At 39.8% G+C, this 12,334-nt stretch overlaps 1 pseudogene; it reads right to left on the bottom strand.

Moving 5' to 3' along the window:
- Positions 1-4,237: 4,237 nt before the first annotated feature.
- Positions 4,238-12,334, bottom strand: part of LOC141004298 (glypican-5-like) — a 53,091-nt pseudogene continuing 44,994 nt past the window's right edge.

The following is a 12,334-nucleotide window of genomic DNA, read 5'->3' on the forward strand; positions in this document are numbered from 1 at the left end:
TCTCCAAATCAACGATGATCACGATCCAAATGTGACATTTGATTTTAAAGCAACACTGTGTCAAAAAAAGTGTGGTGTGATTGGGCACCCCCCCACAGTTTCTGAGTGCAACACCACTGTCGTAAATACAAATCCCAGGTCTGTAACAGTTTGTCAGACGTAATGTAGGTGCTAACTACATAGAAAACTCTTTACGGCATTACAATGTTATGTGTTGAAAACTTGTATGTTGAAGTAAACATGTATGTAACGCTATGATCCTACCCTCTCACTGAAGTTAGATAGTGCAGAAACAAGTGATGGGGGGGCAGAGTGGCTGAGACAGAGACATCATTTACTCTATTACAAGACACTGTACCATCAAAATGATTTTGACACTGCCATTGTAAGGTAAAAAGGTGACATAATGTTGCTTTAACTGGTAACATTTTATCCTGCTGGCTGGGCTGTGAAGGCAGGTAGCCATATGTAAATAAACAACATTACTATTTACAAATCATGTTTGCTATTTTACACCTTGTTTCAGCTCTGATTGTACACATTATATAAAAGACAAAGCACAATGTGTATTTGAAAACAGTTTATTATTGAAGGTATTAAGCTGAACATTAGTAACTCAACAGAGCAGCAGGACACGGTGTATTACAGTAGGTTTATTTTCACAGACAGCTAACTGGTTGTTTGTTGCATCCTGGTGTTCCTGCATGCTGCTATATTACAACAAAAACATTAGAATTACTAAACAAAAACAGCTGTTAAACCTCGATAAAAGTACATTTAATGGTTTTATGTATCAATGACGCAGCACAGCTCACTCCATGGCACACCAGTGTGCCTCAACACACATGCCGCGAACCTTTGTCACAACACAGCACTAGAGGAAACAACAGACAGCTATTTCTATTCTAGATATAACATCACTCGGTCTGATATACAAATATGCACAAACATAGTGTCACACGTCATTCACTACAAAGATTTGTCAACAATTTAAAGGTCCCATATTGTGAAAGTGAGATTTCTATGATTTTTTTTATTATAAAAAAAGCACGTCTAGGTGCTTCATGAATGCTGTGAAAGTATCAAAATGCTAAATCCATGGATCAAATGCACACAGCAAACTGCCTTCAAACGACCTGTCAGGACTTCTGTGAGGTTGTGATGTCACAACTATGCAGTCACTGCCCTCAACCATAACCAGAGGCAAGTATTGCAACTCGGCAGACATCTTGGCAACGCCCTCAAGCAGTTATTTAAGGCTAACAAGATCCTAAGAGAGAGCCATAACTTCATTTTCAAGGACATCAAAATTGCATGTATAGAATCACCAGTCAAATTAGGATGAAAATGCTCAACATGTTTTGGGTGTTTTGCCGCAAAATAAGATCTAAAACACCTTTTTCCCACAGCTTATACTTCGATTTCTACTACGGTTACGACTTCCATGGCTCAGTCCAGAGTGATGTGACGCCGTCCACTCATGTTTAACATCTTTTGTTTGGATAAACTCCTGTGCATTATCATGATATCCTCCTCTTCCATGCCACTAAAAGGTCTATCTACACCCCCAAAAAAACGGTTGAAACTGTAGAGTCAGTGCAACGTCACCATTGGTGGGTATGTTTCCTGGTTTGGTTGTGATAAAGCACACGATTGGGTGTTTGGGGGGACGGGGCAGGATATGTGTCATACAACCGCTATCTCCAGCGTTACAGACTTATCTATTCAAAATATGTGTGGTGGTCAGTCTCCTCTCATATAACGTTTCTGCCTCAAAAACACAGGCAGAGCTGAAGTTGAAACATGGTGGGCGGTGCCTGCTCAGGCCTGTGAAAACTGACCACTCAGAACAAACTGGGCTTTTCTGGAGGGGGGCCTCAAAGAGACGGGCACAGGAGAGGGTGACTAGAGCGGCTGCAGCAATTGACAGTTCGAGAAAAAGAACGTGTTTTTTGAACATAAGAGCGTGTAGTGGACATCCTAAATAAAAGTATGAACCTGAATAGTAGAACAATATGGGACCTTTAACTTGCGATTCACAGATACAAGTTTGTAGCTCAAAGATGAAGGTGAGCATCCACAGAATGACGACTTGCAACACCAAATTAGCTATTTCATTTTCACTTTCCAGATTTGAATTTAATTCACAAGAGAGCTTTAACTGCTCATTATTTTAGGTACAGTTTACATGCATATAACCTTTTAAAACTTTTATGTTTTACAAAGTTTTTGAAGCATATACAATAAATGAAATATATATTTTTTACATTATTGAATTGTCTTCGGTAGCTCACCCTGGTGTTATCCCAAGTTGAGAAACAACAACAGTGTGTATCCCTTCTATCCACTTATCTGTATGTGCATTGGTGTGTTGGTTGTCTGTTTATGTAGGTCGCCTGGCAAGGACTGTGAAAGATGGAGGGCTTGGCTTGAATCCAAAATTTCATCCCATTTGGGTATAACGTTTAAATAGTAATCAAATAATAGCACATTTGTTTGAGGGATTATGTTGTTAAAGCATCCCGCTAGCTAACACGGTATTTGGGCTCACTGCCCAGATAACTCACACACTTCGGCTTTAAATGGTATTTCTCAGGTTGTCTCATCTGTCAGTCACATTCCACCATATATAAACGGTCTCAGGTGATTAAAGTAGACAGATTTATGTGGGGATTTTGCTGTTTTTGAAAGGACAAAACAGTGTTTTGAAATTAACTAATTAATTAATTAAGAAAGTAACTGACAGAAATGCACACAGTGTCCTTCAGCTGGTTCGTTTAATCAGTATTCCAGTTGTCTGTCCTGCTGCTGTGTGCAGTTCGGGGAGGTTTGAGACCCAACAGAGAGTCGGCAGGACTTGATGGTCCTAATTAATATGAATTACATTAAATTCACATGTTTGGATCTGGCCTCAGCTGTACTCTGATCACTCTCCTGGCACTTCAGCTCTCATCTTTACTGGATACAGAGACAAACTGATAACACTTGTACCAGACTAAGAAAAAGCTGTGACTATACAATATTTAGTTGGATGTTTTATAGATTACCTCATTGCTGCTTTATTTTAAAACATTTGGACACCAGCCAGCCCTTAAAAAAAAAACAGTTCAGTGTTTGCGTATGACAATGAGATGTAACATTATCCATTGTTCGGGCAGACGGTTGTGTCTAGCTTGTGGATGTGGTCCATATTTAGTCTTTTCTTGTATTATTAGGTGCTTTTTATTATACTGGATACTCTTATTTTTAACAGAGCTTTCTGTCAAGGATTGCTGTGTAATTGAAGTTGAAGCTGTTTCATCTCTCCTTGAAGTGCTTTTACAATTTTGCAAACTGTACATCTTGAGAAAAAAAAGGTCTAATTTTTCCCACGACGACCAAGACTGTGAGAGGCATTATATGCCTAGAAATGGACAAACTGTTTCTTGTGGAAATCTCAGCTATTTTGAGGAATAGAATTTCTGAGCAAGTGTTACACAGTTAAAACTCTCAGCATACTTGCTCCAGCTTGCATGAACAAGGAGCATATCTGTGTGAATAAAAAGTGCCGGATTGGCTTCAGTCTGAACAGACTTACAGGCCAAACTGTCAAACTGTTCATTATGCTGCATGACCATCTGCAAATAGTCTGAAGTATGTCCCTTTTCCAGCCTGTGTTTAGTTCTCTCTCTGCTAAGTCCTCACAAGTGTGTCTTTACTGTTGCTACACTGAAGGCCTCCTGCCTGAACTTTAGCTGTCATGGATCTGAATCCCTGTGGGGGTTTCATAAAGGTCAAACCAAACCAAACATCCTTTAACATCCAAGTCAGTCTGCTCTGTTCTATGTTAATCACTATTTACACATCAAGCCATTGTTATCTATAGAAATTCTTCATATAAATATATAATATATATATATTTGTATTTACATCTCTTCAAAAAAGTCAGTAGTGCTGTGCAATCTATCCTATCAGAGTTAAATACAAATAAACAAACACATGTAGAGGTAAGTACAGGTAACATAAAAACGCGTACAGTGCACCTGCAATGAATCGACAGCACGTCCCACCAGCTGAGCCGTGCGGCGCAAAAACAATCAGAGTGGTTGACCTGCGCTTACAACTTCACCACAAAAACCTATGAGGTTGTCTCTCAGTCTTTTTGTCTCTGTCAGTCTTGGGGACTATCTCCACTATCTCTCTTATCATCAGCGTGGTTCCCATGGTGACAGCAGTACGAGCAGCAGGGTCAGCGGGGTCAAAGGTCCAACAGACGACGTGTGGGCTGAGTCCCGAACAGCCACCTGATGGAGAATATGAGATACAAAATTACAGAAGTATGAACAATCTATAAACCAGTGGAATAGAGGAAGGAGGGAATGGATGTGAAGGTAGGAACAGCTATGGTTTACCTGTGGAGGTGAGAGGTGATGAGGAGGGACAGGGCGACGAGGAGGGGGAGGCGGAGCCATGTCCTTCGTGGCTGGACTATGACCGCTGGACACATCACCTGTCTCATCACCTGAGGAAGACAGAAGCAAAAACATGATAGTGATGGTAGTGGCTGGCTCTCTCTCCATTCATTTAGAAAGGGTCCGGTCCTGTTAACCTGATAGAACTGCCGGGGGTCGTTGCAAAGATGCCTTTAAGGACTTTGATAACACTAATCTTGCACATAGCAAAAACAATACTATTAATCTTGTTGCACAAGCAAAGAGCCCATACTTGTCTGAAAAGATCAGTGACTCTAAGTAAACAAGAACATGTCCAGGCATTCACAATCAACAGAAATCCAGCTTAAAAATATGTTCATAAACAAACAACTCCATAAATTAACAGTGTGAGTCAAGATTTGTGGAAGTCATTTCTGGTTCTGTTTTTAGTCTCATGATTGCACGAAATCTTGCATCAGTTGTGGCTGACCTGGAAGATTTATGGATTTCGCCCCACCCACCCACCCACCCACAGCGTTGCACAAATGTGAATACTGTTACCTTTCACACATAAACATAAACACACACACACACAAACACAGAATGCTGTTCCATTTAACGGGCATATGGCAGGACTTCACCAGCTGCTTTATCGCTTTCATATGCATGTATGTAGGTGTGTGTCTGCGTCTGTGTCTGTGTGTTGGCAGTAATCCAGGCCCCTCATGGGAGGAACTCAGGTAAATGAGTGGATTAGGACAGGAGGGAGACAGACTGTGCCGCCAGCTAAACGTGCACACACACACACACACACACACACACAGGCATATCAGCCAGAGACATTCTCATACTCACCTGCGCTGTCACAAGAAAACAGTCACATCATGCTCTATCCTGGCACACACACACACACACACACCTGCTTGGGCAGAAATCTGATTCTGCCTCTTACAATACACATTGTCCTGCAGTACAATAGACAAAGAGCCTCTTTCAGTCGCTGAGGAATGAGGCGAGTAGTTAACGTTCACACAGTCACACAAATATTATATCTCATAATAACTCAGACATAAAGACAGCAGGACAACAGCCGTATACATACACATACACATACACACATAAACATAAACAAGCACACACAAAACGTTTGAAATTCAAAACACAGACGTAGACACAAAAAAATGAAAACAATCTGTATGAGAGATGCATGATGTGTTTTTGTTTTTGACTGTGTTGATGATTCGGATGATTTACTCACAGCAGAATGTTTTCCAATTAGGAGTTGTCCTTTATTGTGTGCTCTCTTGACAAATAGCTCCATGGAGCAATATAGGACCCTGGGCTCATGGCTGTGCAGATGTGTGTTTCCATCTGTGTGTGTGTGTGTGTGTGTGTGTGTGTGTGTGGCCTATTTTCTGCTCCCATTCAAACTGAAACCTTGTGTCACATCTGGAGTGAACCTGTTCAAGGAACAGAACTGCGTCATATTCGTATTGTGTTTCCACCATAACAAGAATATTGTGACAAATTCATGTTTTGATTGCAGCATGATATGTTCCTGTGTTCTTGTTCTTAAAAAAAGATATAATTATGCAAAAACCGACCCTCTTTTGCTCCTCCAGTGAGCTGCTTTAGATGTACGAATGTCAAGTTGATTTGTTATGTGCCTTTAATCAGGCCAATAGGAACATGTTTTCCAATCATTTACATGGAAGAGCATAAGCAAGGTGAGTTAGACTCATATTGAAAGGTAAATGACATGGCAAAATGATGGTTTTAGAGAAGCAAAGGAAAAATAATGTGTTACAAATAGCTGTATGCATGAGAGCAGAAAACAGTAAATGGTTTGGTGGATTGTAACCAAGTTCATTGTAACTAAGTTTATATTTACTCAAGTACTGTAGTGAAGTAAACATTTTAGGTACTTGAGTATAACTAATATATGCTACGTTATACCTCTACTTCACTACACTTGAAAGGGACATATTTTACTTCTACAAGTAGAGTTACTTTGTATAAATATGTTACATATAAAGATTGACTTAATTTGAACTTAAACATTACAATAGATTGAAACAAATGTTCTATCAGTATATAATAATTAAATAATTAAATCTAAAACCACAATAAAAAGGGCTATAGTATTATAGTATAGTATTGCTATTTTGAATACATTATGCTGATGATACTTCTGTCTTTTTCTGTAACCTATAATTTTGAATGCAGGACTTTTACTTGGTGAAAAGTTCTTCTCTCTACTGTGGTATTAAGTGAACATTGTGGATACTTCTTCCACAGAGATACAGATAACCAAAGTAGGGCATCAATTAATGATTATTTCCATTATTGATCGCTAACTGCTGATTACTTTTTCAAATACACAACTAAATGTCAATCAAGAAAAACTAGTAATACTTTTAAAAGGCTTGTTTTGTCCAGCTGCCCAAAACAAAAAGCTGAAAAGCTGAAGGCAGCAAATATTCCGTTTCTTGATAAATAATTTACAGATTATCAAATTGTGATTCTCTACTACCGTCATCCAAAGGTTCGTAATTAGACTAAATGTCCTATTAAGAGTCACTCTGCTCACCTGTGCATACTGTATGTATGATATGTTAGCGTGTTTGTGTGTTTTGAGGCAGGTGGCAACACACAATCTCCTCCTACATGCCCTTTGGCATGTTTGTCTCTTAGCAACAATTCAGAAACATGTCACATATGGCAGATTGGTGAGAATTACACACAGACACACACACGCACGCACGCACGCACACACACACACATACACACACTCACACATACACACACCCCCGCACACAGACACACACAGACACACACACCAGAGATGAGTGATGAACAATGTCACTGGCCGTACTCATGGGATAGTTTAACCTTTACTGCAATGAGTAATGAGAGAGAGAGAGGGAGAGAGAGAGCGCGCGTGTGTGTGTGTGTGTGTGTGTGCGTGTGTGCGTGCGTGCGTGCGTGCGTGTGTGTGTCTGTGTGTGATAATAAGAATGCAGGAGTGACATTTGAAAGATCTTGTCAGTGAGTTGCCGTGGTGGATTGCAGCTTCCAGGTCAGAGAGTTGCGGATCAAAGTTTCAGTCTTCTTTGTTGACGTCCAGCATTTAAACTGCTTTCATCTCCATTCATGCACAGCTCGCAGTCACAACAACAAGTAAGGACAAAAATGGTCCCCATGTACTGTAATGGTTGAAGAGGAGAGCTGGTGAAAACACATGATACATCATCCCCTCCAATCCAAACAAATAAATGTGTCATCTTGACCATTGACTTGTAATTCAGACACTTTTCCACAATAATAAGATAAAAATGGAATTGGATTCAACAGATGTCAAGCCCTGGGGTGACAGTAAGACTCCCGAGCAGGTGGAGTACAGCCATAAATCAGAGCTGTGGTGACCCACAGGAAACAGACTGGTTGCCAGGCACTAAGTGCATCTCTCTGTTTCACACATACAAACACACACATCGTTACACACACACAGTTTGGTGGGTTTGAGGAGGATGTTTTAGTCTAAAAAGAGACAGACATGCCTTATACTTAAAATGGTAAATTATCAACATTATTCTGACAGCTGGCTTGATTATTCACAAGCTGAAACTACCAATGTGTTAATGTGTATGAGAATAAAGCACATTTATATGATTAATACTGGACCGAAAAATATTACCAAATCTAGACATAATACCAAAGATGAATAAAAGATAGAAACAAAATGTATTACATTATATTCAGTCAGAGTTTCTTTTGTCAAAACAAATATAGCAGGATTTTTAACAAATTCATTTATGTAGCTTGTTTGTTAAAAACATGCACAGATTTGCTTGTCAGTAACAACAATCATATCTCAGCAAAGAACACTTTGTGATCATTTTGATAATGCATTGTTGTGCCTACTAAAAAAACATTTTAGAGAAGGGGATTGTTTTGGTTAAATTTGTTAAGGCCTCTCTATTTTATTGAATACAATTTTGGTTAGTTCAAATAACATGTTCTCACTCCCAAATCATCAAATATGGCAGCTTGGTCAGTGGCCTTGAGCTTCAAACTGTGGCGCTTTACCGACCCCTTTAGCAACAGTTTTGCATGTGAAGGGCTCTGCAGTCAAGTTAGCAATAATCTGTAAAATGCAATGTTCTGTTAGACTTTCAAAATAAAGATTGCTGACAAATAGTTCATGCATAATAACATATGATGACTTTTGGACTGTTATTTATGTTGTCATACGGTCATGGTTTGGTGAGGTTTAGGCACAAAAATGACTTGGTTAGGTTGAGGCAAAGATCATAGTTTGGGTTAGTCACTACATTCAGTTGCATAACCTACGTAAATCAAGTTACGTGACTTAGGTGATGTAAGGGCATTTACGTACATTAACTTAAAAACAAATCACTTTTGACTCTTGGCTACAAACGAACTCCAGGCTCCATAAGGAAAGTCCAGTGTATGACTCATCCAACAACCCCGACCACCCCCGACTTATACTTTTCGAGCTCTTTACCCCCAGATTCCCCCAGACATGTCTGCGTTGCGCTACATCAAGCTGAACAGCGCAGATCGAGCCAGACAGGAAGTCAGACAATGGTACAGCAATAAGCAGCCGGTCAGTTTTCAAAATAAAACCCTCTGTGCAGACTCAAGATCTACAGAAATCTTAACATAAACACAGTTAAACAGACAAACAATGAAACCATTTAACTACGTAGCCTACTCATCAATGGTAGAAACACAAAAATCAAGGAAAAATGAGGAAATACACACAATATGCAAACAAAATCTGGTGGGCATGACGGTCTGCTCCTGAAACACTCCCAGTGGAACAACACTACATTGCAGATGTTGGAGCTTTAATCCATTATAATGTTCACAAATAATACAATAATGTATCAAGCATTTCTGAAATATCCATCCCAGAGAAGCTGAGACACAAACCTCAGCATTACTGTGTTTAACTCTCTTTCATGCATTCCCCCAGTCTGCCATCTGAAACAAAACCCAACTGACAACACAGCATCTTCCTAATCACAGCAGACAATATGTGTGTGTGTGTGTGTGTAATCACAGTGTGTGTCACAGAAACATGTTAGTAATGCTTTGATCAGACAGATCTGTGTGTAATGCAGCGCTAAATCAATGCATTTTAATGTGCTGATTGAGGAAGAGAAGCATTTGTGCCGTCTTGCCTCACCTCAGAGGAAAACTGCAGGCAGTTAAAATATTTGTGGTGTTCATGTTCGACATACAGAATGTGTGTTTGTGTGCGTTTGTTCATGTAGATGGAGTTATGAAAACATGTTAGGGATGCATGATCTGATGAGTGAAAGTTGAAAAGTGAGCTGACAGCGAGCGTGTGTGTGTGTGTTAAATAAATAGAGTGCGTTAATGACTGTGTCTGATATCAGATGCCTGTGGTGTATTTCTACAGAACTGTCAATTTATGCCCTAATTATGCCCAATCTTGTTGCCCATCAATTTTTTAATGTATACAACAGACACTCATTCTCTCTCTTGCTTACACACACACACACACACACACACACACACACACACACACACACACACACACACACACACACACACTCACACACACAAATGTTGCGAGGTGACCTTGAAAAGCGTCTGGATAGCTGGTGTGTGTGTGTGTGTGTAGGCGTGTAAATGTATCCGTAGCATTTCCAGCTGAATCAGTAATGAGCATTTCATTACTTCAGCCTCAGTTCCCCAGGGAGGAAACACACACACACACACACAGACACACACACACACACACACTCACACACAGGGAGCAGGAGGAGCATGGTAAAAGGTAGCTGTGGATTATACACTCAGCAAGTGCTTATCAGAATCAAATTATAAAATGATAGCGAGAAAGAAAGACAGCAAGAAAGAAATTAAGCAAGACAGAAAAACAGCAGTACTGTGAACATCACAGTGAATAATGAGAGGCATAAAGCTCGACACCAGTGACAATGTCTATTTTCTGAACACACAATGAATGTTAAATTTGGCAATAGATATAAATAATATAATTCTGATATCCTGCCAACACACTGTACTGTTTCTCCTGGTATCCTTCACTGCTGTCATCTTGAAGAATATTATGAAATTGGCCTGCTGCTCAACCGACTCATATAAGGAGAATCTATAGACACTAAAATCATCAATGTGTCCCCAGTTGGTAATAATGCTGTGATGTTTTCAAGCATTTTATAAAGCTAAAGCTGTACTATACAGAGTGATAGTGAGGCTCCTTTATCTCGGGAGGTAAGAATGAGAATTTTAGCAGCTCTAAGGCTTATTTTGAAGGGACAATACTGAGAGATGTCAATCAATGTTAACACGACAGAAAATAACACGTGAATTCTTGGGTTTACTTGTACAGGCTCCATGTCTACTCAGAGCAAGCCTCACAGACTTGGATCAAACCAGAAAAATGTAAATACAAAAAGAACCTCAGAGAATCTGATGATTCCAGTTTACCCATCAGACAAAACATTTTTTTGCAATTTACCAAATAATGTAAACTGGTATGACATGTTTCAAGCAAGCACTTTTAGTGACCAACTGGTTGTTGAAGGGATCGTTCTGTTTCTGTCAAGCTGATTCTTGAAGCAAAGCCAATGTGTAACACAAGTGGGAGAAGAAGGAAGCCATCACTTCATAATCTCACAGCAAAGGACACAGGGAATTTCATTTACATACAGTTTGTAAATTCTGCAGCTGGGAGTCTCTCAATCAAAATGATGGGAATGTATCAATCAGATGTTTCCTGTGTTTACCTAGAAGTTTTAGTGACAGGCGGCTACGGATTTCTCTGGGTTTGAACATTGTTGAAAACATCTGGGAGACTGTAATTATGCCACCCTTATCCCTAGAACCATGTCTCTATCATGGACGGAAAACTTAAAAAAAAAAAAAAACCTCTAATACATTGTAAAGTATTTCTTCAAGAATCTCTTCACATCCACCATTACTTTGGGTTGATCAGAAAAAAGACACATTATTTGTGATGAAAGATCAATCAATCAATACATGGTAGAAAGTACAGTTTTGTTAATGTGACTGACTGTTAATGTAAATTATAATACTGCGTATTTAAGTGTAATAGCCAAGTGGCCAATGTCCCTAACACCTGTAATTATTTATAAACTGTATTCATTTAATGATTGCAGATAACAGTCTGGTCAGATGTTCTAGTCTGCATCTCTGTCACCTGCTCCACTGGTCGCAAAGTAACTGTGTGGGTACATAATCTGAAAAGTACTATTCAGATGAATGGTTAGTGCTTGTTTTCAAATGGCTATAATAACAGTGAAAGCATCTTCCCAAGGTCACCGAGGTGAAGCATAGCCTCCGGTGGAATCATAAAACCTTTGGATGAAACACGTGGGAAAAGAAATGAGCTGAGGACTGCAGCAAGGGACCGACTGTGATTGGAGGTGGATGAAAGGATGAACATGGCGTAGTGATTGGTTGAAGGCTGTACATCAACACAGGCCAATAGGGGTGTTGTCTGCTTTGTGTGTGGCATGTGAGTTCTCATTTGAATAAATGAGGAATGAAGCTGGAGGTTGTGAAAGCTAGACAAAGCAAGGGCAACACCCTTCTTTGAAAAGGTCAAATATGGAAACAACAGAATCACTGCGGAGGACTAGAGGACTAATAATCAGATGATGTCTAATCAGACTTGCATGAAGAAACTCTCTCAGGTGTAAAGACGAGCAGGGAGTCAGACAGAGAGACAAGTAGGAAATCGGCGAACAGACGGGTTGATGGACAAGTAGGCAGGGAGAGGACGGGACATGACAGCAAATATAGGAGATGCTTAATAGAGGCTAGAGGAAGTAGGCAATTTGAAAGGGAGTGAGGGGGGGATGCCATCGCCCTTGTTAGCA

Source organism: Pagrus major, chromosome 11, assembly GCF_040436345.1.
Source record: "Pagrus major chromosome 11, Pma_NU_1.0".
Lineage (NCBI taxonomy): Eukaryota > Metazoa > Chordata > Actinopteri > Spariformes > Sparidae > Pagrus > Pagrus major.